The following is a 23,658-nucleotide window of genomic DNA, read 5'->3' as shown; positions in this document are numbered from 1 at the left end:
GCAGTTTTGCTTTTCTTATATAGGTCTTTAATCCAACGAAAGCTGATTTGGTGAAATGGTGTAGCGTGGGGTCCACATCTATTTTTTGCTATATGGATAATCAGCTGCCTCCTCGTCATTTATTGAAAAGTTTATCTTTCCCCCAATGATCTGAGCTACCATCTCTACCATACACCGAGTTTCCGTATATGCCAGGGGTGTTTTTGGGCCCTCATTTTTGTTTGGTTGGTCTGTTTGTCTCTCCCTGAACCTATACCACCCTTACTGATTACTATAGGTTTGGTATAGAGAAGGGTAATTTCTTCCTCTATGGTCTTCTTTAAGAGCCTCTTGAAGAAGAGACCTCTGTTGGGATTTCAAACGGAAACGCGTTGAAGTTATAGATCAGTTTGTGGAGAATTAATATTTGTATGAGATTGGGTCTTTTCTATCCATAAATATATTTCTCTAATTAAGTCTTCTTCATAGCCTTTCAATGAAGTTTTATAATTCTCTTTGTAAAGGTCTTACATATATTTTATTAGATCCATTCCTAAGTATCTTGTTTTTTGATACTGTAGGGGAGGGAAAAGTTTTCCTTGACCATATTAGGGCCCCTGACTGGGTCTGAAAATGAAACTGACAAAGACAGATTCACAGGAGAAAAGCATACAAAGTTAGACTCGGGAGCCTTGGTAAGAAAATGATGACCTGAAGAAACAGTTAAGACTGTGTATTCTTTTTTTTGAATTTTATTTATTTTTTATACAGTAGGTTCTCATTAATTATCTATTTTATACATGTTAGTGTATACATGTCAATCCCAATCTCCCAATTCATCCCACCCCCACCGCCACTTGCCCCCTTGGTGTCTATACGTTTGTTCTCTACATCTGTGTATCTATTTCTGCCTTGCAAACCGGTTCATCTGTACTATTTTTCTAGATTCCACATATATGCATTAATATACGATATTTTTCTCTTTCTGACTTACTTCACTCTTTATGATAGTCTCTAGGTCCATCCACGTCTCTACAAACGACCCAATTTTTTTTTTTTTTTTTTTTTTTTTTGCGGTACGCGGGCCTCTCACTGTTGTGGCCTCTCCCGTTGCGGAGCACAGGCTCCGGACGCGCAGGCTCAGCTGCCACGGCTCACGGGCCCAGCCGCTCCGCGGCACGTGGGATCTTCCCGGACCGGGGCACAAACCCGTGTCCCCTGCATCGGCAGGCGGACTCTCAACCACTGCACCACCCGGGAAGCCCAAAATGACCCAATTTTGTTCCTTTTCATGGCTGAGTAATATTCTATTGTATATATGTACCACATCTTCTTTATCCATTCTTCTTAGACTGTGTATTTTAATGCTGAGTTTGATAAAAAAAAAAAAAAAAGGGCAGTAGTATAGAAATATGATAAGGAGTATAAAGTAATTATAGTAAACACTGCATGGCATCTTTCAAAAAGTTTCATTTCTGTTTATTGCTGGTATAGATGGATGCTCATGATTTTTGTGTATTGACTTTTGTACCCAGAAACATTGCCAAACTCTCATATCCATCTCAACAGGCTCGGTACACATTCTTTTGAATTTCCTACATATACTATTATGTCATTGTGATTTTTTTCCTTTCCAATCTATATATTTTATTTATTTTTCTTGCCTTACTCCACTATTTAGGACCTTAAGTACAATACTGAATAGAAGTGGAGATGGCAGCACACTTATCATGTTCCCCATTTTAAAGGGACTGGTTACGTATAATGTTTGCTGTAGGTTTTTGTAAATACCTTTTATCAAGGAAAATATTCCTAGTTTTCTATGTATTTCATCTGAATGGGTATTGAATTTTATCAAAGAATTTGTCTGCATCTACTGAGGTCATTATATGATTTTTCTCCTTTAATCCTTTAATGTGGTGAATTACATTAATTGATTTTTCTCATTTGAAATTAACCTTGTATTCTTGGGTAAACCAGTTTGGTTCTGATTATCATCTTGCCGGATTCAAATTGCTAAAATTTTGCCTGTGACTTTTCTGTCTATATTATGACCTGAAATTTTTTGTTTCTCACATTCTCTTCGTCAGATTTTGGTATAAGTTTATGCCAGCCTCATAAAATGATTTGAGAAATAATCCATCTTTTTCCATACTCTAGCTTGTGAGACACTGGAATTATTTATTACTTGAATGTCTGGTAGAAGTCACTGGTAAAACTGTTTCAGCCTGGATTTTTCTTTGCAGAAAATATTTAACAACAGATTCAAGTTCTTGAATGGTTATGAGTCTATTCTGGTTTTCTATTTCAGTTTTTTTTTTTAATTTTATTTATTTATTTATTTTTGGCTGCATTGGGTCTTCATTGCTGCACATGGGCTTTCTCTAGTTGTGGCGAGTGGGGGCTACTCTTCGTTGCGGTGTGTGGGCCTCACACCACAGTGGCTTCTCTTGTTGCAGAGCACAGACTCTAGGCACGCGGGCTTCAGTAGTTGTGGCTCGCAGGCTCTAGAGTGCATGCTCAATAGTTGTGGTGCACGGGCCTATTTGCTCCACGGCATGTGGGATCTTCCTGGACCAGGGATCGAACCCGTGTCCCCTGCGTTGGCAGATGGATTCTTAACCACTGCGCCACCAGGGAAGCCCTATTTCAGTTTTATTAACATATTTCTTGGAATTTTCCCACTTCATCTAAGTTTTCAAATTAATTGGCATAAAAATGTTCACAAATATGTCCTTGTAATTTCTGCATCATGTGTGATTATAAACTATATAGGAATATAGTTTATTCCTCACATTGTTTGTACCTTTTCTTTTTCCCTTTATCAGTTTTCACCAGAAGTTTGTAAAATGTATTAGTCTCTCACAAACCCAGTGTTTGGCTTAATTGGTCCTTTCTATTGTATGTTTGTTTTCAATTTTATTTTCTTATTTTATCTTATTTCCTTTCTTCTGTTTCATTGAACTTTATTTTGCCGTTCTTTTTCTAACTTTTTTGCTCTTTACACTTCCAAATATTTTCTAATGTAAGCTTTTTGGTCTAAATTTCCCTTTAACTACTTGTCTAGGTTTCCTCTCTTTAGCTTCCACATGTACTATTGAATATTTGTTACACAGCATTTAAATACTGTCACATTTTCATAACTATTTGTTCTTTGACACAAAAGTTTCCAAACAAATGGGTTTTTCTAGTTTTGTTTTTTTTTTTAAACTGATTCTTGGCTTAATTGCATTGTGGTCAGAGAATATGCTCTGTATGATAGGAAATTTTCAAAATCTGTTGAGACTTGCTTTATGGCTTGATCTATGACCAACTTTAGTAAGGTTTCTGGGTGGGCTCAAAAATAATTTTTTCCTTACTCTATGATTTTGCACTTGGGGTCCCACCTTTATTGGGTCTCCCATTGAACTCCCCACTTAAAGCAGACCCTATGCTTTTACTTCTGTCCCCAAGACTCCCACGGCTGCAAAAACCAATATTCAGATTCAGCAAATACCTTCCAGGCAAAAGCTGACGTTGGCCTCTGCTTACCTCTCCTGGGTTCTGGCCTCTACTCTGTCCTAGGGCTATTTCTTAACTTCTTGCCAGTTTTTGGATCCCTTCCAGAATTTTTTTTTTTCAGAATATATTTTTAATATTTTACCCAGTATTTTTGTTGTTCTTTTCAGTGGAAGAGTTAGTCCAGACGCCTAGCCAAGCATATAACTAGAAATGGAAATCCTCTTCTATTTTTCATCATGTATTTATTGGACACCTACTATGTTTGGAATAAGCGCTATAGTTGTGATCTGTACAAGGTAGACTAGTAGCATGAGAAAAAGAGATGCTGACTGGGGTAGGACAGTAGAGGAAACTAACAGGAGGTGGCGGGAAGGTGGTTAAAAACAAGCAGGCCTGGGGATGAAGCCCAGGATCTCAGCTTACTAGCTGTGAGGCCTGAGGCAAGTCACTCAACCTCTCTGTGCCTTCATCTATAAATTGGTATTAACAATAGCAGCTACCTCATAGCTTTGTAGTTAGAATTACTAGGAAGCTAAGGAGTGATGGCTCAGAAAATGCTAACTAGCCTGTGTTCTCATAGAAGAGATGCAAAAACTGGGAACAACAAAGTTATTTCTCTACGACTTAATCCCCTCCCCTGGGAGCTGCCAGATGGAGGGCATAGGACCACCTCCTTTCCAACTCCAGGCTTGGGAGACTGGATTCTTATTCTAGGGAAAATCCTTCACTCTTCTGGATTCCCTCAAAGAAGCCCCTTCTCACCAGCCCTCTCCCTCCTGAGTTAGATTGCTTCCTCAAGGAGTTTAGAGTGTTGGAAATTAAAAGACAGGAAGGAAATGGCTTGCAGGCAACTTCTGCTTTTCAGAAGTTCCTGGAGACGAGCAGAATGCCTGTGTGCATTCTTATAAGGGGGGGTGGAGAGAGGGGGAAATGTATGGAGAAAAATGGAAGTTCATATTTTAAAAACTAGCCCGGGGCTTCCCTGGTGGCGCAGTGGTTAAAAATCCACCTGTAAATGCAGGGGACACGGGTTTGAGCCCTGGTCCAGGAAGATCCCACATTGCCGTGGAGCAACTAGGCCCATGCACCACAACTACTGAGTCTGCACTCTAGAGCCTGTGAGCCACAACTAGTGAGCCCTTGTGCCACAACTACTGAAGCCCATGTGCCTAGAGCCTGTGCTGTGCAACAAGAGAAGCCACCGCAATGAGAAGCCAGTGCACTGCAACTAGAGAAAGCCTGTGTGCAGCAACGAAGACCCAGCGCAGCCAAAAAAAAAAAAAAAAAACAAAAACCTAGCCTGGTTCAAAAGGGGTGGCTAAAGCACACCAGCTAGACGGAGGAGAGAAGAAGAGTACCCTGTATGCCCTGCTAGGGAACTTGGGTTTTTCCTCTGGGCAGTGGATTGCCGATAACTGGTACCATGGTCAGATCTGCAATTCAGGATGGAGGGTGCTTCGAACTGCTCAGGAACTGAGAGCAGAGAGAACAACTTGAATCTGCCCCCAGTGGATCCTCAGAGATGTGGTGAGGGTGGGCCTGATGGCTAGAGGATGAGGCCTCATGCTGTGCAGCTGTGGATGCCCTTGAAGGCAGCCAACACTGTAGCTCTGCAGAGGGCTCTGGAGAGTAGAAATGACGAGACGTGGTGGACATGGAAGGGGAGAGGAAGGAAATGAGACTCCTTCCTAGGTTCTGGCAAAGATGACTACGTGGATGATGGTGCAATTAGCCAAGATAGGAGATTCAGGAGGAACAGATTTGAAGAAATAAACACAGTGGACCTGAATTTGGCGTCAACGCGGGCCATGCTGGTGGAGGTGTCTAAAGCCTCTGAACACAGGCATGGGGCCCTCTGGGTTCTGGCTGATGCGAGGAGGAAGGAGTTTCCAGAAGGAAATCATGGTCAATAGCATCTTATTCTAGAGATTGTGAGGGAGGGCCTGAAAGGGTCCGCTGCATTTGGCAACCAGAAGTTTGTTGGTGACTCTGGCCTGATGAACGTCAGGGGCGGAGGAGAAATGAAGGCTGTGAAGAAATGAAAAAGGGGGGCCTCCTCTTTCCAGGGAGCTTGGCTGGGGAGTGAAGCTGGCAGAAAAGTTGATGGCCTGGGGACAAGAAAGTCTACTACTTCTTCTCCTGCTTCTCCTCCACCCCGGGCCCCTCGCGGCTCCCTGGTGGGAGACGCCTGAGCCTGCTAACGCTGAGGGGGTGAGTCCAGAGTTGGGGGAAGGGACACGGAGCGGAAGGGGGTGGGGTCACTACATGTGAAGGAAGAGTTTCCTTCCTCCTACATTCCAGTGGACTCAGTGGGAATCCGGGGCTCCCCACACACTTCTTAGGTGTCAGGGGAAGGGAGTGAAGGCCTATCGTGCAACAGGTATTTCATGAGTCTCTGTTTTGCTTAGGGGGTGGTGTAAAGCAGGTAGACACCAGAGAATGAGAAAATCGTAGACACCTGAACCAATCATTCAGCTGAGGGATCAAATCTCAGGTGGGTTTGGAGGAAGGGAGGATGTCTAAGGCTTCCTGAATGATGAAAGGAAGGAAGGAAGCCTGGCAGAATAGTTCCTTCCCAAGGCAGGAGGTAGTGAAAATAGCCTGAAAGAAACAGGAAAAATCCAAGTGGGAAAAATGGAAAGAAAAAAAAAAAGCAAACAGCAACAGCACGCTCCGGGTCCCAGACGCTAAGCTAAATTAGGCACTTTACATGTAATGGTGTGCCGTGGGAAAGTCATTACTGTTTCCATTCTATTGATGTAGAAACTGAGGATCCAGCTATTCTTCTCGCTTTAATTCCACTTCTCCAGAGCAGAGTGAAATGCTCCTGAAATATGAAGGGGGAAGTCCAGTCCTTGTCTTTGAGAATTTTTTTCTGCTCGTGAAGCCAGGTGAAAGGCACCGAAGAGGAAAATTCTACTAGTGACCTTGGGCCTAGGAAACCACCTTCGTTTCCCCTGGGCCTCGGTTTAGGATGGGGCAAAGCTTGGCTGAATGCTTGAGGAAGGCAGAAGGAACTTGGATGAGGAAGTGGTTGCCCGGGTTCCTTCTGCAGAACCAGCCCGGGGGCCCCTATGGCAGGGCGCTGGTCCCCCGGTCGCAGCACAGCCCAGTCACACCACAGCCCATCTCTGGGAAGAGACTGTGCTGCGGCTGGCTCGGCACGCAGGAGCTTTATATAAATGCCTATTTTTCAGTATCCTCAAAGGTATCCCCCACAGGACGCGTATTGAGAAATTAATGGCATTTGGAAGGAACACATGTACTTCCATCCATAACTTTCAATAGCGGCAAAAGCAGCAAAGAGATCAAAACCAGTGTGCAACAATAATATACAGCCCTGGCAATCCATTTCTTTAAACAGTATATTTTTAAAAGGGGATGTGTAGTAGGACTTGGGGTGGGGGTGGGGGGGAGAAAGTAAGCAAAGAAGCAGATGCTCTACTGGTGATCAAAAGTGGATTATAAAACATTCATGCCGTGAGCATTTTTTGCACTTTAATATTTCTTTTTCGGTAATTGGGCTCTTAAGATCCACGTGACCCGCCGCGGTTGCCATGGGGACCAGAAGACACTTGATTGCGGAAAAGTAACGTTCGGGTTGCAGCAAGCACTCGAAAGGCCGGGGCCTTCCCGGGAGCGCGGTAGATGGGCAGCGCGGCGGCGCGCGGGGCGGCTGAGCAGGAGGGAGTCCGCCGGGCGGCGCGCGGCCGGGAGCTGGCGGCGGAGCGCGGCGTCACGTGGCGGGGAGGGGCCTGCGCACCGCCCGCTGCCGCCGCTGCCGCCGCCGCCGCGCCGCGCCGCGCCGCGCCGTGCCGTGTCCCATTCATGAGGGCCGCCCGGCTCGACTGCGGCCCAAGCGGCTCCCGAGGCAGCGGCGGCGGCGGGCGCCCGGGCCCCGCGCGCGCCCCCGGCCGGCCCCGCCTCCTCGGCCGCCCGCGAGCGCGCCCAGCCGGGCCGGTCCTCATCGTCGCCGTTCGGCCGCCGCTTGCCTTCGGCCGCCTGCGGGCGCCAGCGCGGGGCGGGAGCAGAGTCGCTGCAGGTAAGCGGCGGTGCCGGGCCGGGGTCCTCGGCGGCGGGGTCTCCAGCGCGGCGCGGGCGCCGGGCCGCCCGGCAGAGGCCGGGACCCTCGGGCCCGCGCTGGCCGAGCCCCCTGCTCGCGCCCCGCCGCCGGCGTCATCTAGAAACACGGACTCGCGGGGTGGGCTGGGGGGTCGCGGCGGGCGGGGAGACTGAAAAATTTGGTGCCCCCGCCGCGCGAGCGGAGGGTCACTTCAGACCCCCTCCTCCTGGCTCTGCGGTGCGGAAGCTGGAGCTGCGGCCCCGGAGACGCTCGGCCCAGCGGGTCCCGGTGAGGGAAGCGCCGCCGGAGGCCGCGTTTCCATTCAGCTCCTGGGCCTGGGGGAGGGGGCCCGGCACGTGATACGCATCGCGGCGGGGGCCCGGGAAGTTGCTGTTATTCCTCTGCGGCCGTTCGTTTGCCCGGCGTCTCCGCCTCAGGGCTGTAGACCGGATCCCCAGTGTGAGTAGTTTTTCACCTCCCAAACCCCCTCCCCTCTGCACATCTTAATCTGTGTCGAACATGTTAAGGTACAGTTGATGCTGAGGGTTGCTCTCTCAACTTCTAACCCCGCGGGTCATCGTTTCTCCCCCCGCCCGGACAAACTGAGACTGTTCTCATTGAAAACTAGGGATGTCGTTTGGAAGGCACACTTAAGAAAAACAGGACCAGAAAGATCATCCTTCCTTTCAGAAAGTGTTGGAACTCTGAATATTTGGAAATGTTAAGAATTACTTAACAAACCGCTAGGCTGATTTAAAATGCACGTTTGGGGATTATTTTTCCATACCTTTTTTTTTTCTTCTTCCTTTTCCCTAACTGAAAAAGTGTCTCTTGCCTTGGTGTCACGCCAGGCCCTGTTGAAGATGCTTGGTGAGCGCTACTGGTTATTAAAACTTGGCCTGGCTAGTTTGTAATGCTTTGAACAACACAAAGTCAGTTTTGAAATATATTTTGAAGAATTTACAAGTTAATTAGTGCCCCCCAATGGCTTATATGTCGATGGTTTGATACTGATTGTGCTCAGCGGTTTCAGATTGAAAAGTGCGGCAGGTGTGGCAGGTGTAGCAGAGGTGGGAGCGGCGGGGGAAGGATTCGAGTAATGTAGCCCTCGGTGGCTGGTCCCCTAGTGCAGCATCCTCTTTGCCCGAAGGGCAGTTACCCTCAGGCCATACTCGGCCAGAGTATGAGAAGCAGGCCCAAGGACACGTGTGGAAGAGCATTGGACGGTGTGGGTGGCTGCTTCCCTCCACTTACATGTGGTGGTGATGTATCAGATTGCAGTATCTCCAGGCCCAGGTGTGGGTGGTGATGGCTGTAGAATGCTAGAAATGAGATGGTAGGTGCTAATGATGGATGGCATGGTTGAGAACTAACAGAGAAGCTTTGTTTTGGAGGAACAGGAAAGGGGAGCATAGGAGAGCCATCCAAAACTACAGTGAAGCCACTGGGAAGAAGCACATAATAGGGTCAGCTGGGGCTCCGTGTCCTGTATTGTTACATTCTTATAGCCATAGAAGGTACTCCTCACCTGGACTGTCATGTTTTGGTTACTGACTGTGTTGTCTCCTGCGCTAGACCGAGTCCTTGAAGGCCAGACTCATAGCTGCCGGCACCCAGCGCAGAGCCAGCTTTTAGAAGAGACCCCTGCGGAGGTCTGTAGAATGAAGGTAGGAAGCAGCAGGCAGTGTGACCCGAGGGCCAGTTCACTCAGCTGTCCTGAATTGTGAGCTTTGGATGAATAATCCTGGCAGTGCCACTCACTAGAGGTGGTAGAAGGCTAAGGTAAGCTGACGAGCATTGCAGTGAACATTTTGCAATGTTTAGTTTAAATGTTAATATCGAGTTTACATATGGCTTGGTTCTCTGTGTGGACAGCTATTTCTCCTGGGTGTGTGTCTTCATATAGGCATTTCCTCATATGTGACAGCACGGGCACACTGGGCTTGTCTTGTTGGGAGGTAGAATGAGCTGCCTCCCGTGGGTGCTTCGCAGCCTGTCCGGAAGTTTCCCTTTAAGTCTGAGTTAAGTCTGCCCGCCTTTAATTTAAATCCTTTCCTTTTTGATGGGACCCCAGCGGCTGTCACTGCGTGTGTATGTGTGTGCACATTGAGTTTCTCATCAATCGCTGGGCAGTGGTTTGAGACCTTTATTTTGAAAGCCTGTTTTGATCTTATTCCCTTCATTTAGAAGTAAGTTTTCTTTCTGGCTGAGCCCCAGAGTTCTCTGACCTCTCATTTGCCTTCTTAATGATGAGACGGCTCACAGGTTGGCAAGCAGAGCCATCGGTTGGCAGAATCCTATATAAATGATGTCTTACTAAAACTTTGAGGATAGTTGCCACAGGCTGGAGCAGTAAGCTTTATGGCTATATTTTGGTAATATGGTATCTGAATAAGAAGTCGTCTTGGCGACTTTGCTGGCTATTAGCTCTGATTTTTGGAATCCACCTTCCCTGCCTTGGGCTTGATTCTTTATTTTAGTAACACACTGTTACTACCACTAAACACTTTACATGTGTGGCGTCCTGTAGTCTAGGATAATAATGGAGAAGTTGCTCACCCCCAGGGTCCAGGTGAAGTCACTTGGTATCTCTGTGAGTCCGTGGCAGCCTGTGTGGTGTGGCCACTCCAGCCTCTGCGGTGCTCCTCTCAGCCGCCCTGACTGACAACAGGAAGCTGGGCCCAGGTGGTCTGGCCCTGCTGTGGGACCCTGGGACTGGAGGATTCTGCCCTAAGTTTCCATTCCATCAAGAGGGAAGGAGAAGGAAAAAAGAATCCACTAGGAGATAAACGGTGCTGCGATGCAAGATAAAGCCCTTAGTGTGACTTTGGGATTAGAATGATGATACAGCACACATTTTTTCTTATTTGATGCACTGATGATAGTTTAGAATCTTTTTCCTCTGAAGGCTTTGAATGCTAAGTTTCAGTGCCGCTGTTTGTCAGTTAGATCGGTGTTAAAATTGCTACAAGGAAGTGAGGAAGGAAGGAGCCAGAGTTCATTCCGCCTTGTAAAGCGTGGCGCTGCGGTTGCAGCATCAGATCCTTTTCCTGCCTTCATCTCACGTCCGTACAAGGAGGGTGTGGCCAAAAGGCAAGGGGTTTATGTGTTGTTAGGAGTGGGACCTTTTAAAATTATTTTTAGGTTATTTAGGTCAAATGTATAATTTGAGAGACTACTAGAAGGTGATCTTTTAAAAAGCCATTTGGAATGTGCTGCCTGTTTTTGTAATCTCAGAATTTAGAACTTTATTATGTGGTGTTTATTTTGTGGTGTTTGTGTCTATCTGTCATATATTTTAAACATGAACTATCCAAGTAAGGCTTTCCTGCTTCTTTGGAGGAGAAACATTGGCTTCCAGAAAAGCACTCCTTGTAGAGTCTGGGTAGCTGGTGGATCTCCTTCAACTGACTTTTTGGCATATTTGGACAGTTTCGAAAGTCTTTACTTCTGTAGTTAACTTTATGAAGAGTAACTGCGTTTGTTGCCTTTATCTCATTTCATATCCTTATTTTTTGTACCAATTCCCTTCACTTTATTGTTTAGTTATAGGTAAATTTGTCTGAACTGTCTCAACGTATTTTTTTCAACCAGGCAGAGTATAAGTAAAATTCAAAGTGGTTTACAAATTCTAAGTTGTTTTCAACTTCAAGCATCTTTTTCATCTTTCCTGTTCATGAATCTGCAATGGTCTGTTCTCGCCTATTTTAGCAAATCTGAGTTTCCCTGTGCTCTCAGTTCAGTTTTTTCCCAGCGGTCTCCACCTGTGTATTCAGTCCTCAAGACTCACTTCCCTTGATCAGCTGCAGGAGGCAAACCCTTCACAGTGTTGATGATATGGTTGCTGCTTTGCTTGTTCTGTGCTGCATTGTGTTTGCTCTCAAGTCACCTGGGGCTTTCCTCTAGCCTTAACCAGGATTAGAGGAAATAACGACTGTCTCCTTAATTTTCAGACACTCCCTGCGACCAATTTGCCTCCTTTGCTCTGTAAATGTTGAACCGAGGGCCGGAGTAGGAGAGACAGATAGTGTTGGGTGGAATAAGAAGCCAGCCTTAAAGGTTTGTCAGATTCTAGTAGAGAAAGGACAGCTTGAGGAGGCGGAGGAACATTTAAACATGGGCACTGTTGGGGGACGGTTGTGGGGACTGGATCTGTAAATTTAAAAGTCTCTGTGAAGGGGAAAGAGGGGAAGGGTCGGGCCCTCACAGGTTGATGAGCAGGAGGAATCGGATGGAGGGAGCCTGAGCGGCTGTGCAGACCTGGTACTTGCAGGGCATTGGGGGCTTTGAAGGTCTGTTGTGCTTTCTCCTATTATTTTGATTTTTAACTTTTTGGTCATTTGTTAATTTGTTGTATGTTTTACGTAACATTATAGGGAGTGTAAAGGAACATGGATTTGAAAAGTTTAAGAAACATGATTAGAGTCCCTAATATTTCAAAGAGAAGAGGTACCATTATCTAGGTTTAAAAATTATTTGGTTTTGGTGGTTATAATTAAGTAGTTATGGACAAAGAGGAGAAGCTGAGGATGGGGAAAGCATCCTTCAGAAACTCTAAGGCTGGAACTAGTGACTTTCCTGCAAGAAGGAAGATAGGTGTATGGTACCAAGTCACACCTTTAGTGACTGATTGAATTTCTGCATTTACCTATTTCTGAAATATAATGGAAGGGAGGGTTTAACCCATCTGTTTTTAAATCTGTAGTAGGATGTTTTCTTTTTTATAGAGAAAGTATCTTAATTATAAACAAAAACGTTCATTGGTTAATCTGGAATTGAAATCTACCTAAAAGCCTTTTTTCTACCTCTGAATAAACAAACGGGAGTTGTACAACGGCCAGGATGGTTCTCATCTGTTCAGTTCACGATGATGTGACATTTCTGGCTCCCAGCAAGATAGGTGTGTCCTGCTGTACTAGAGACGTGCTGTTTCATTCATTCTAAAAGAGAGGCCCTTCAAAGGTAGGAGCTATTCAATATAAAATCATCTGTTAATTTTATTGTGTGATTTTGTATTGTTATCAACTGTGAGACAGCAGAACCATCAGACAGTTCATGTGAATTAAGAAATCTGAGTTGCTGCTCCCTGATGTGATATGGTACTTCCCCCAAAGGTTGAGTCGTAGGTCTGTGATCCTTGTAAAGTGATGCGTCTTTTTTCTGAACCAGCCTAAGTCCAGGAATGCTTGGGCTTACAGCAGACCCGTAGGGAATATACTTTTTGTTTCCTTTAAGATTCTGTGTGAATATACTTTTTGCTTCTTTAGGATTCTACGTGTCATTATTTTTTTCTTTGTAAAACATTCCAAAGCATCTGCCCACATATTATATTTCTTTAAAATTTCAACAGTTTTCTGGATGAATTTCGAATAATGTTAACAGTCATCTCTACATATGACCTACACAGAGACAGGCCTTATTCAGGGAAGTATCACTTAAGAGAGAAAGCTCTCTGTTTTATCATTTAAAATGTGTGTTAAACAAATACCTTTTGAGAAAGGACTGATCTTTTGTTGCAGGGTTTTCTCACTGGCTCAGCCAATTAAAAAAACTTGCCTAAGTAATGGTATTTGAAAAGTAAGAATTTGGAATTTGGGGGTCTTTAAAAGATAGGTACTGAGACTCTTGGTCTGTAAAATGGTGCTGATGCCTACTTTTTAGGAACACTGAATTTCTAGGAGGTGTTTGATGTTTGTGAAAGGTTGCCATTACTGTTGCAGTTACATGATTGAACACTTTCTTTGCGTGAGGGCTTGTGGTTTACACAAATTATCTCAAGAGCCACAATGACCCTGCAAGATGGAGATAGTAGTCCCATTTTCTAGGTGATGCTGGTGGGGTTGAAAGAGCTTTGCTGAAGGCTCGCAGCTTTGTGGTGGCGTTGCCCTGACTCCATCACCACCAGACTGCCCAAGGACCGTAAGGATTCTCCTGCGTCTCCTTGACGTCAATTTTAGGGTTTTGTTTTGACTTGATTAGGTAGAACTGGAGAACTTATTCTTAGTGTCAGCATCTATAAACTGCTAGAAAGATAGCACCTGCTCTATAGGAGGCTTGGGTTTCTCTGAATCATTTATATGTGCAAAACCAACTGTGCCAGGGCGAGAAAAGCCAGCGGAGGGAACAGTGGAGGTGATGCCCCCCCCCGCCCCCCACCCCGGGCGGCTCTGGAACGAATTGGATGATGTGAAGCTGATTTCCCTCTGCCCGCTTCCACAGCGTGATCACATTGCTATGATGAGTCAGGACAGAGTGTTTAAAACGGGGCCCCAAACGCTGGCTAAATATTGCTCTCAGCTGAGCCTGAGAGGAAGGTGGTTCTATTTAGTGTTGAGAAGGAGAGCTGGGCTCAGCCATATAGTTTGTCAGACTCCAAACCCACCCCTTCTTGAAGGATCTTCCCAGGTACCTTTGACTGCTGATTTGAGGAGCGTCCTCTGTGACCCCTGGTTACCTGGGACTGGACCACGCATAGCAGCACTGAGGTCCAACATTCCGGAGTTGGACGGAGCTTCCAGCTTCCTCCTCCATATAGGAGCCTCGTTCCCCCTCCACCCATGGGGGCAGCTGGCTGAAACCCCTGATGTTGTTGAGTACCTGAGTTTGAGTTTTTGTGAACTGGTGCTCTCGTCACTGTATCATTTGACTCACTTGCCAACTACATCTGCAGAAAGATTCTAATGGAGGTTTTGTTTTGTTTTGTTGGCTGCGGTGGGTTGTCGTTGCCGCATGTGGGCTTTCTCTAGTTGCAGCAGGTGGGAGCTACTCTTCGTTGCGGGCTGCTCTCATTGCAGTGGCTTCTCCTTGCAGAGCACGGGCTCTAGGTGCACAGGCTTCGGTAGTTGTGGCACGCAGGCTTAGTAGTTGTGGCACATGGGCTCTAGAGCGCAGGCTCCGTAGTTGTGGTGCACGGGCTTAGTTGCCCTGCAGCGTGTGGGATCTTCCTGGACCAGGGATCGAACCTTTGGCCCCTACATTGACAGGCAGATTCTTAACCACTGCGCCACCAAGGAAGTCCTCTACGGAGCTTTAATGGTGTTTTATTTACTGTGAATAAATTAATGACTTGGGATTTATCAGTTCTTCAGTGCAGGGGAACTTCCCATTAAACAGAAATACATTCATAGACCTTCAGGAATTTCCAAGTCCTGGAACACACTTTTGGTGTTCAGTTTACTCAGTTGTCTCATCTGTAACGTGGAGACCACAGTACCTTCTGCTGGGCTGATTCTGAGGGTTTGAGGAGGTTGTGTGTTAAACCAGAGCCTCAAGCCACCCCAAGGAGCAGAGGCAGGGTGGCAGGCTGGGAGCTCTGACTGGACAAGGGACACCAGCGTCTAGAGGCTCAGGGCAAAGGGCAGAAAGGCGAGTAGAACAGCCGCCTTGCCCTGAAGTAGCTTGTATTCTTGTAGGGGTATGCTGTTATTCTTGCCATAGAACGGAAAAGGGCTTTTGTGTTAGGACATTTTGCTGCTCCAAGCTGTGCAGGGAGGGATTGAGAAAGGAGTACTGTACACAGGGATTGAAAGGGAGCAAAGGAAGCATCTGGGAGAGAGCTTCAGTGCTTACATTTTTAGCATGAGAATATGATGTTCAGTTGAAAGATGTTTATGTCTCAAAAATATTGCTTTCTGTGCTTGAAATTTCTTCCTTGACCCAGAACGTTTACCTTTATAGTGTCAAATAGGAAATATATTTTCGTGATTGAGCAGTTTTGTATGTGTCTTAGGCACTACGCATGTCTACAAATTTAAGCCTTGTGATTTTGGCTGTCGTTTTATCTCTGGCTGTATAAGTTTTGTTGTCCAGGCCTGCAGGTAGAGCCTTATTTTTGTAGTATCTAGAAAACAGAGCTGTCTTATGTATCTGGTATATATAGTGCAGGTGAATACTTAACTAAAACTTAACTAAAAGAAAAAAATTCTCTTGCTGACTAGTTTATCACGTCTCTAAGTAGTTGACATTTTTCTGCAAGCTCTAATCATTTTCAGAAAAATTTCCTTAGATTATAAAGCTACATAAAATTTTATTCTCTACTAGTTGAAAACTACTAATATACCTGTGTTGTTAGGATAGCTGATCTTTTTTTTCATCTGCTGAATGTCATCCTTTTAAATGTTGGCTAAATCTTTTGCTGATATCCTTGCCATAGAATGGAAAAGTGCTTTTGTGTTAGGACATTTCCCTGCTCCAAGTGAATCAACTAGATAACTTGATAGGAACTTTGCTGTATTTATTTATTTAATAAATTTATTATTTATTTATTTATCTTTGGCTGCGCTGGGCCTTCGTTGCTGCGCGCGGGCTTTCTCTAGTTGTGGCGAGCTGGGGCTCCTCTTGGTTGCTGTGCGTAGGCTTCCCATTGCGGTGGCTTCTCTTGTGGAGCACAGGATCTAGGCACGCGGGCTTCAGTAATTGTGGCACATGGGCTTAGTAGTTGTGGCTCGCAAGCTCTAGAGCACAGGCTCAGTAATTGTGGTGCATGGGCTTAGTTGCTCCGCGACATGTGGGATCTTCGCGGACCAGGGCTTGAACCCGTGTCCCCTGCCTTGGCAGGCAGATTGTTTACTACTGTGCCACCAGGGAAGTCTGAACTTTGCTGTAGTTAAATTTCCTGGTTCATTTGTTTTGTCTTGTTAATGAGAGATACCTGAGTCTCAAATGGACCACAGGGCTGATGCTGAGGGTTGGAAGAGAGCTTTTCCTAATTAAAAGCAGAAGAAAACAAAGCCCCACAGCTCGTATTTGCTGGGTATTTGCTCGTATTTGCTGGGTGTTTATTTTTCTTTTCTTTAGTAGTTTTCATTCCTGTGAATAAGATTCATTTTATAAGCCTGCATCACATAATAATTCTTTTCATCTTAAAACATTTTTAAGTTTTTTTTTTTAATGTATAGTTTAAAAATTCAAATGGGACTTTGAGGTATGCGGTGAAAAGCACGAGAGTCTCTTCCTCAGGGCTGTTGACTGCTTCTTAGAAGCAGCTGCTTCAACTCTTTTACCTGTTTCTTGTGGGGCTTGATTCCATGCTTGTTAGTTGTCATGTTGGCTTGTGTGTCAGGCCCCCAATTTCCGACAGAGCTCCAGACCCCTCGCCTGGTCTCCGTGACCCTCGCCTGCCTTGGGTCCCTGTGTCGGGTCCGTTTCCCACTTCTCCCTCGGCCTCCTGGTCCTGCTGGGCGTGGAGGAAAGCTTCACCGGAGGGCAAGTCCATAAGGTTTACGCATCTGGAAATGTGTTCTAGCCTCGTCCTTCATCGGGAGGCTGGCTGTAGAATGCTAGAGCGGAAATACTTTTCCTTTAGAATTTTGAATTGTTACTGTTGAGAAGTCCCAAACTTTTAAATGCCCGTGTCTCCCCCTCCCCGCCCCTCTTCCCGTCCTCTCCCCTCTCCAGGTGCTCTCGCCTGCTCTTTCTCCTCATGATCCCCAGCCCTGGTGGTGGCTGCGCTGGGCTGGGTGTGATGGGGCCCCGCGGCCCCGCCCTGGTGGCTTGCGAGCGTGTCTGTCCCCTGGTCTCGGTGGGTCAGAGGCCGGGAGGACACCCAGGGTAGTGGGCGCCCCTCGGCCTGTGTGGCTTCACCCCCCGCAGAGCTCCCTGCAGCCACGCATCCTCTGCCCGAGCCCCGCGCGGTGTCTCTGAACCTTTCCCTCCAGGACACTGCGGGGCCCTGGACACCATCCACGGCTCCTCCCACCGTGACGGCCTTCTGTGGAGCCCGGCAGGGCGGCTGCCGCTTCTCCGCTGTGCTGGGCCCCGTGGGAACGTTCAGTTTGGAAAATTGTGGCTTTGACTCGGAAATTTTCTTATAGTTGTCATGGTTTTTGACATCTCTCCACCGAGGAGGGCTTTTGAGCCCTTACTGTCTAGTCCTCCTTTTTTTCTCCATCCATCTTTCATCTTTCAAAAACTTGACCTCTTCCATTTCCTCTAAACGTTCTCCTCGTACTTAACAGTTACTCCTGTTACATTTCTTTCCTGTTGTGTTGGTGAGTGGATTCGTTTGCTAGGGCCACCGTCACAAAGTGCCACAAACGGATGGATTAAATAACAGAAATGTGTTGTCTCAAAGTTCTGGAGGCAGCAAGTCTGAGGTCGATGTGTCAGTGGGGCCGGTTCCTTGAGGGCCTCTCGGTTAGCTGGCGACATTGGGCATTCCTTGTAGGTGGCAGCACCTGGAGCATTGTCTCATGTCCTCACGGCGTTCTCCCCGTGTGTGTGTCTGTTTGTCTTTGTCCAGATATCCCCTTTTTATAAGGGAGCCAGTCATTGGTTTAGGGCCCGCCCTAATGACCTCGTTTTAACTCAGTTACCTCTGTAAAGATCCTATTTCCGAATAAGGTCGCCTGCTGAGGCGTTGAGGGTGAGAACGTCAGCTTACTCTGGGGGCACAGTTCAGCTCCTTAACAGTGAGTTTCAAGAGGGAATGAAGATAAAGTGTGTAATGTCCTTTGTGTCAACAGAATGTCTAGTTATTATAGCATTTTAAAAGATGCTTTTAGTCCCATCCGTCTTCACCAAGGTCAGAAAGCAACTCTGAGGAAGCAATTTTTAGATTACAACTGGAGATTTTTGTTCAGACTGTGTGACTGCTAAAATTTCCACTGGTTTCCTGAATGTTTTATAACGTAGTATCTGAGTCACCTCATTTTCTACTCTGGCTTTGTTTCTAAAGTAATTTGCAGGTTGGCAAAATGCCTAAAGAAAGAACAGCACCACTGTCTTGTGAGAAAGTGAATCCTGAGTCTGTCCCGGCGTAGTTAGGTGAACAGTGTCGGCCGGGCCCTGGTGCTCTGGCTCCCATGTTAGTTAGCTGTGCTCTATTTCCTTTTCAGATGTGGCTGTTACCTGAAGTCACCCCTCCTGCCCTTCCTCCCATACACTCTTTGACTTCCTTCATGATAGTTATCCCAGTCTAGAATTGTGTTTTTCATTTGTTGCCCCTCTCTCTCCTTAGCATTAGAATCTAAGTGCTGGGAGGGGAGGTACCTTGTCAGCCAAGTTCATGGCTTGATGCCATCTCAGAATCGAACAGCGAACAGCACATCAAAGTAGATGCTGCTTTTAAACAGATCGATGTGTGAAACGGGCTTTATTTTCCAACATTTCAAATGTTGCCTCACTGACTCGCTGTTGCTCTTGGAAATCCTTCTCTCTCATCTTGCAGGAGCTCGTGTGCAGGTCAGATCGTGAGCCCCCGCGGGCGCAGCCTCACCTGGTGTCTGCGGAGCTGTGTGACACTAGGGCACCACTCAGTGATGTGCGTGTCGGGTGGTGCTGGCAGCAGCGGCGCAGCTGCTCCCGCATCCTTTATCCACCCAGGTGTCCACCCAGAGCCCCGAGAGGGATGTCCCCCTCCTGACACGTCTGAAAACTACCGGGGTCCCGGGCGGCACTGTGCACGGTCCAGCATGAAGTTGGAGCTGTGTGTGTTTTCATTGTCATTGCTGGAAGACTCGCCCAGGTCCACAGCCTCGCCCAGGTCCCCGGGCCCCTCTGCAGCCGCGGTCTGGGATGCCCGGAGCTGGGTGGCCACACGGGAGGGAGTTCACATTCCTGGGTCCCGGCCTCCTGGTTGCCACGTGCTCTCTAACTGAGGTATTCCCAGAAAGAAGAGTAGAAAGCAGTGAATTTGTGCTTCCTGATCTAGAAGACTTCCCTCTGAGAAACTGGGGGCTGCATTTCTGAGAGTTAAATGCAAGGGAGCCTGGAGTTTGGCTGTGCAGTGCTCCCTTGCACAGTTTGGAAATCTGTGTTACAGGAGCTGAGGAATTCTCCTGATCACTTTTATGACATCAGTTAAGTAAGCTGATGGGTTGGTGCTTGTTTTTTTCTTGTTTGTTTAATTAGTGTGCTGCTAGTAATGAGGGAAGACCCTCCTCTCCGCTGCTGGAGTCATTAAAAGGTGATTGATGCAGTGAGAGAGGTTGGTCTAATTGTTTATGCGGCAGAAGTCACCTTTTAACTAGAATTGTGGCACCATGACCCCTGGTCCCATTGCAGCTCACTGACACCTCGGATGGTGTCTAGAAGGCGAGGGCTGAGCTTTGACCTCACTAATACTCCCTTGAATTTGAGATAAGTTTAGAGAAATACAAGCCTCCAGAATCGAAGTTGTGTGTTCGTGAAGCATTGAATCTGGCACCTCTCACGCAGAGGTTTACAATCAGCCTTGGGGTTCCTGGCAAATGTAGAGAACCTGGTGCCGGTGGCAAGGTCTCTGTAAAACCAAATGGTGGGGAGGGGGGAATGGGGTGTGGTTCTGTTGTTCTGGGGTGCGTGTGTGCATGATACTTGCTGAATAGACACATGCATATGTACATACTGTCCTGGGATGTGAGCAAATAGTCATTTCTTTCCTGCAGCCTCACGCTGCCTACTGAGGTGGGAGTGATGGATGGTGATAATTGATGGACATTATTCATGATGAAAAATACTACTGTTTAAATTACGATGCTTATGTTATTAATAAGTCTGAAGTTTACCCCTAAGATCTAATTACCTCAGATTCTTCAGTTTTGCACTCCATTACAAATGGGTAATAAGGAAGCTGTTCGTACTCCTATAAAAAAATGTCTCTCTGAAGGAATATGACTAAAAACGTATGCAATCAAATGGTACTTTGCCCACTTCAGTGGCAATATATGCATTTCAGTGACGCTGTTATGATGAAAAACATTTTGAACACTCCTTCCTTTTTAAATTGCTTCAGTCTTGAAATATATCCTTTTATGCTCAGTGGTGGAAGATCTTTACCCTTCGAGGTAGGTTAGGTTTTCGGAAATAGCCATAAGTCATTCAGAGCAACGTCTGGTGGACCAGGCACGTCAGAGAGATGAATCATACTTACTTTGTACTGTTTAAGTGTTGTGACTGCATAGTAATGATACTGGTTTTTATCCTGTGTAGCACCTACATTTAATTTAAAGGTAGTTCTTTCAGAAAAAAAGAAGAGTACTAATAAGATGCTGGACAGTGGTACAAAAATGGGATTGGTTTATTTTGTAGCCTCCGCAGTGATTAAAGGACAGCATTCACGTTAAGTAGAGTTAGGTAGCGTGGGGAAGATGCCTTCCTTGTCTCTTGGGGAGGGCAGTCTGCTCTGGGCACAGGGTGGGGGAGTAGCTGGATCTAGTAGTTGTTACCTGAAGACCCTTTCCTATACCTCTAGGGCTCTTCTCACCCATGTCAGTCCTAATTTGGCTCTTTGGGGCTGGAATATGAATTCGGCTCGTGCTATTTGCACAAACAGGCTGAAGGGTAGACCTCATTTGGATGGGCCTTAGGCAACAGGGAAGTGGTTTGGGAAGCTAAAACAAAGAGATAAGAAGAGCTGTTGATCGAAGTGGGAATTAGGTCATAAGTCATTTGTTTACTTTCCTGTGTCCCTCACTAAATAGTGGGCTCCTTGATGGCAGGGATGCTAGCCTAACAGTCACCCGTTAGGCACCTACGGGGCATAGGTCTCAGAGCTTTTCAGTACAGATCTTCCTCGGCTTACGATGGGGTTACATCCTGATGAACCCATCCTAATTTGGAAAGATCCTAAATCGAAAATGCATTTAATACACCTCACCTACCAAACATCATAGCTTGGCCTAGCCTACCTTAAACATGCTCAGCACAGTTCAGTAGCCTACAGTTGGGCAGGATCATCTCACAAAGCCTATTTTATTATGAAGTGTTGACTGTCTCATGTGACTGATTGAATAGTGCACTGAGAGTGGAAAACAGAATGGGTGTCTGGGTGCAGAATGGCTGTAAGCGCATGGGTTGTTTGCCCTCGGGATCGCGTGGCTGACGGGAGCTGGGGCTGCCTCCGCTCAGCGTCACGAGAGGGGTTCGTAGGGCAGGCCTATCACTAGCCAGGAAAGGATCAAAATTCAAAGTGTGAAGGAGGGTTTCTACTGAACGCGTGTTGCTTTCACACCATTATAAAGTAAAAATTCACAGGCCAAACCATTGTAAGCCGGGGGCCGTCTGTACATCGTTTTCTAATGAAAGAAGGAAGCGATCTAATATCTGCGAAGTACCTAGTAGTTTCCAGGTGCTACTGCTACTGAACCAAACTTGGGTCCACTCGCCCACACGCAATAAAGCCAGCAGTAAAGCCACTCTGCTGACCCTGGGTCGTGGTGAAGGCAAGTGCAGCGTTTATTTCAGGGAGTCCAGGGCAGCTTGTGCTCCAAACACCCGAACTCCCCATGGCTTTCAGCAAAGCATCTTTAAAGGCAAGATGAGGGAGGGGCGTCCCAGCTCGTGCACACAATTCTCTGATCGGCTGATGTTGAGGTAACTTGGTTGATGGTAAGGTAACAGGGTGGTGTCCCATTATCAGTCCTTAGGTGCCGGTAGGTCTCATGGTCATCAAGTAGTTAATTTCTTCCATTTGGTGGGAGTTTTAGCGTCTGTAAAAACAGCTCAGGAAGTGTGCATCAGATACCGTTCTCTAGGTACTTCAGAGAGGAGCTGCGGCCGAGGATGTGGGGAGGGGTCTGTCCCAGGAAGGCCCCGTAGGGCCCTGCTTACACCACCTCCTTGAACTGTGGAAGCAGTCCTCTCTGGCCACCGCTGTGACCCTGGGGAGGGGTTGGCTCTCTGGAGGGGTTGTATGAGGCTCAGGTCAGACTGAAGCTTAGGACGGTTACGTGTCAGGGTACCTGGTAAGTGGTGGAACGATAATTTAAAACTCAGTCTCTAAATTCGGAGCCCAAGCTGTGTGTGTGCCTGCCTGGCCCACCTCTAACCAGAACCAGTGTATAAATACAGGGCCACACGCTATCTAGATAAACCCATGGTTCACAGCTGGAAGAATTTTGCTCCCAGGGGACACTCAGAAACAGTGGAGGCGTTTTTGATTGTCACAGCTGGGGAAACTGCCACTGACATTGAGTGAGGAGGTAAGTGGTGCTAAACCCTCCACACACTGGAAAGGTTTTTCTACATCCTCAACACTTTTCAATTTGGTTTTTTAAAAAAATAGCCATCAGTGAGTATGAAGTGGTATTTCATTGTGGTTTTGATCTGCATTTCTTTGATGATTAATGATGTAGAGCAATCTTTTCATGTACTTATTGGCCATTTTCTTCAGAGAGATGCTTAAGCCTTTTGCCCGTATTTTAATTGGGTTGCCTTCTGTTGTTGAGTTGTAAAAGTTCTTTACATATTCTGGACATGAAACTCTTACTAGATATATGATTTGCAGATCCTTTCTCCCATTCCATAGGTTGTTTTTTCACTGTCTTGATAAGGTCCTTTGATGAAGGAAATAAGTTTTAGGGAGTTCCCTGGTGGCTTAGTGGTTAGGATTCTGGGCTTTTACTGCCGTGGCCAGGGCTCAGTCCCTGGTCAGGGAACTGAGATCCTGCAAGCCGCATGGTGTGGCCAAAAAAAAAGGAAAAAAAGTTTTAAATTTTGATGCAATCCAGTTTATCTTTCATTACTCATGTTTTTGGTGTTATATCTAAGAATCATTAAGTTTCGTGGTTTTACCTCTTATTTAGGTCTTTGATCCATTTTCAGTTAATTATTCTATATACAGTGTCTTATACATTGTGTCTTTTGTATGTGTGAATTGAACACCAGCAGTATGGTTAATTGGAAAGGCTCTGGAGTCAGAGTTGTCTCTGAACCATATGTGGAAGAGACTGTTCTTTCCCCATTGAATGGACTTGGCACCCTTGTCAGAAAACAATTGGCCATATATATTTGGGTTTATTTCTAGACTCTGGAATCTGTTCCATTGGTGTATATGTCTATCTTTAAGCCAGTACCACATTGTTTTGATTACCGTAGCTTTATAATAAGTTTTGGAATCAGGAACTTTGTTCTTTTTCAAGGTTGTTTTGGCCCCTTGCAATTCCATATCAATTTGAGGACTGACTTTCTGTATCTGCAAAAAAAAAAAAGAAAAAAATCTGTTGGGATTTTGATAGGGATTGCATTGAATCTGTAGATTGCTTTGGGTACTATTGACATCTCAACAATATTAAGTCTTTGTATCCATGAACATAAGATATCTCTCTATTTTAGTCCTTTTAAATTTAGCAATGTTTTGTAATTATAAATATGTAAATGTTCAGCTCTTTGGCTAATTTCATTTCTAGATATTTTAT

At 46.0% G+C, this 23,658-nt stretch overlaps 1 protein-coding gene across 1 annotated transcript in view; it reads left to right on the top strand.

Moving 5' to 3' along the window:
• The first annotated feature begins 7,397 nt into the window (after window positions 1-7,397).
• LPIN2 (lipin 2) overlaps window positions 7,398-23,658 on the top strand; it is an 82,067-nt gene continuing 65,806 nt past the window's right edge. Inside the window, 1 exon segment of the mRNA XM_060310121.1 lies at window positions 7,398-7,522. The gene's annotated coding sequence lies outside the window, so the exon portion shown is untranslated.

The sequence above is a fragment of the Globicephala melas genome, chromosome 13 (genome assembly GCF_963455315.2).
Source record: "Globicephala melas chromosome 13, mGloMel1.2, whole genome shotgun sequence".
Classification (NCBI taxonomy): Eukaryota; Metazoa; Chordata; class Mammalia; order Artiodactyla; family Delphinidae; genus Globicephala; species Globicephala melas.
Note: the sequence above shows the minus strand (reverse complement) of the source record. Positions and strands in the feature narration are given on the sequence as shown.